This window comes from Bison bison, unplaced genomic scaffold (genome assembly GCF_000754665.1).
Source record: "Bison bison bison isolate TAMUID 2011002044 unplaced genomic scaffold, Bison_UMD1.0 scf7180017864343, whole genome shotgun sequence".
Lineage (NCBI taxonomy): Eukaryota > Metazoa > Chordata > Mammalia > Artiodactyla > Bovidae > Bison > Bison bison.
In genome coordinates, this window is record NW_011494915.1 from 2,397,110 (window position 1) to 2,400,270 (window position 3,161).

A 3,161-nucleotide genomic window follows, 5' to 3' on the forward strand; every position below is an offset into this window, starting at 1 on the left:
GGAGGGCTAAGCACCATAGACTGGTTCAAAACAGATCCTCCAAGCACTGTCTTCAAGTCAAATCAAAGTGCCCCACGCTTTGTTGGCTATCTGAGGGCCGGGAGCTGCCCCCAAGCTTGGGCACTGGGCCCACGGGGTCTGCCAGGCTCTTGCACAGCGGCAGGAGGACCTGGAGTTTTGTGAGTTTTCTGGGACTCGCAGGGATCTCAGTCCTTGTCCAGCACAGCTTGGCATCATGAGAAGCAATAGCGAGCTCCCTGGGGGTAGAGGGGGGCAGCCCAGGCTGGCGTGGGTCAGGCCCGCTGGGTGCTGGTCCCAGTGGGGAGTGCAGGGGGCTTGGTAAGGGGCAGAGGAAATCTGCCTGAAGGTGCTGGAGCAGCAGCGCCAGCTTGCTGTTCGGGAGGCCCGTGACCCAGCGGGGCCGCCCTGAGGCTTCTGTCCCAGGTGGTTCATGGGTGCAGGGAATGGGCTGGAGGGGCTCAGCTCAAGCCTCAGGCTGCTGAAGCGGGAAGGGATTAATGACCAGCCCTGGGAGCCAGACAGCCGGACCCGGAGAGACAGATGTTCTCCATTGTATAATATCTTTTTTCTCATATTGTTCAGGGCCATTACTAGCATTGTCACAGGAGCGTTCTTTGAGAGTCACTTACAAACAGGGAGTGGGCTATGCTGGAGTCTGGAGTCCTGTTCCTGCCTTCCCCACAAAGTCCACACACACACACACACACAGAGTCAAACACTCACACACACACACTCACACACACACTCACGCTCACACACGCACACACACACACGCTCTCACACACACACACTCTCACAACAGTCACACACACACACAGTCACACACACATACACACTAACACACACTCTCACACACACACACTCTCTCACACTCACACACATACACACACATGCACACGCCCCACAGAGGAGTGGGGACAGCCAGGCTCACAGCCCACACTGGCCGCCCGGGAGGACACGGGCTGCAGCCAGCAGGTCACCTTCTCCCCGGAAGGCCGCCCGTCTGTCTCGGGCTCCCAGCCCACTGGGCTGAGGACATGTGCTCACAGCTTCACTGCAAAGGAGGCTGGGAAAGTAAGTGTCTGTTTCCCAAGCTTCTCGATAGGGAGGTGGACCCTGCCTCCCCTCATTAGATAGTGGAGTTCTCAAACCCAGGAGGGGTTTTCACAGGGCAAGTCCAGTGTCCTCCTCGGCCTTATCCCACGCCTGTCCTCCCACCGCCCGCTGCACACACACTCTCACACACACTCCACAGGGCCCCTCCGTTTGGTCATGCCCAGTGATGTGGTCCCCACCTTGGGGCTCTGCCTAAGCTCCCCCAGTCTGTGATGCTTGCACCCGACTCGCGGCCCCGTGGCTCCTCAGTGAGGCCTGAGCACTGCTGCTCAGTCCCCATCCCGGTTATGCTTTAACACTTTATATTGTCTTCCTGCCTTCCAAGCGCTTTGCACCTCCTGTAATCACTGTAACAGAAGGCAGATGGAGGCATCCCGCTGCCAAGGATTTTGGCTAGAGCTTACAATCTGAGGCAACGGCTGGGCAGTAACCCTAGCTGAATAAATAGAACAAATAAATACAGTTGTTGGATGCATGTTAGACTTGCTGAGAAAGTGGGATGGCTTTCATGACCATCATCCCAACCCAGTAATTCAGTGTACGAGAGAAGGTCAGACATTGTCAAGGAGATGGGGAAGGGAATTTGAAGGAGGAAGTGTGCTTCTGATTGTTCTCTTCCCCTTGAGGAAGGGGTGCTCCCTTGGGTCACAGCCCAGTGCTGGGGAGCCAGGAGAACTTCCCCCAGAGATGAGGGTGCCCATGTCCTGCCCTTCCTTCTCCAGGGGCTGCTGAGCGGCACGCACATGGTGCAGCCATTGGCCTGAAGCTTGGGTATAGAGCCCTTGAGAGAGCTTCCTGAGCCCCTGGAGACTGGGGTGTCTGTGAACGTGCGACTGCAGTCTGCACTGTCCTGGGGGATTCAGGGCTGGGGACCGCGCTGAGGTCAGGTGGCCGACCACAGAGACAGGGCAGCTGGGCACTGCCATTTGGTGAGGCGAGGATGTGCCAGCTTCCCACAGCCGGGGGCTGAGGGAGGTAAGCACGCTGGAGACGTTTGCATGAGACACCCTCGCCCCTGCCAGGAGGGCTTCTGGCTGGAAGAGAGCACCCAGGCAGAGAGAGGCTGTGCCTGGTTGGGGGCAGGGGGCCAGGAGCTGGGGGCACGAGGATGGCTACAGAAATTCAGCTGACAAGGGTATCTACCAACAACAGACTGGGGGAAAGCCCTTCACCAAGGAGCCCCACGAAAGAGCCAGCATTTGGAGGCCAGAAGCAGGCATCTCCAATTTTGGCATTGGTTTGATTATTTTGGATGAATAGTCATGCAAAATGATTCAGATAGTCATAGAAACTTGGGATGGAATCTTCCTTAAAAATCCCCTAGGATATGGTACTAAGCCAGTGGTCTTCCCTTAGTCTGCAATTCCATTAATGTTTGAATTTAGCATTTTGATGTTCTAAAAGGTAGCATTTCCTCAACTTCCCCATATAATTTCTTATAACTTAATAAATATATCTTCCTGACATCTAGCCTTTTCTCTAGTGAATCAACTCTTGACTATTCAGAAAACAGACTTAATTAGCCTTTTTTCCTTCTCCTGGCTCCATGACTACTGTTGAGATGTTAGACGGTTTCTTAGCACGCATTAAAGATGCAGTTAAACTCTGTGTTCCAATATTCAGTTTGGTTTAGTTCATTCTTTATTGGGCTTCCCTGGTGGCTCAGCTGTAAAGAATCTACCTGCCAATGCAGGAGATGCGGGCTCAATCTCTGGGTGGAGAAGATGCCCTGGAGAAGGGAATGGCAACCCACTCCAGTATTCTTGCCTGGAGAATCCCATGGACAGAGGAGCCTGGCGAGATAGAGTCCGTGGGGTTGCAAGGAATCCGACACGACTGAGCGACTGAGCAACAGCAACAACAGCAGCCCACGACGTGACAGAACAGCCCTCCTGGCTGGGAGAAAGCCGCCAAGAGCACCAGCCGAGTCCAGAGACCCTGTCCCTCCTCAGCCACGCCTCCCTCCTGCCCTGCGCCAGAGCAGGAGGGCCAGGAAGGGAGGAGAGTCTGGGGGTGGAGGCTGT

General features: G+C 55.2%; 1 protein-coding gene across 5 annotated transcripts in view; it reads right to left on the reverse strand.

Moving 5' to 3' along the window:
* The window catches only part of KCNIP1 (Kv channel interacting protein 1), a 410,971-nt gene that overhangs the window by 128,163 nt on the left and 279,647 nt on the right, over positions 1-3,161 (reverse strand). The window lies entirely within an intron of this gene.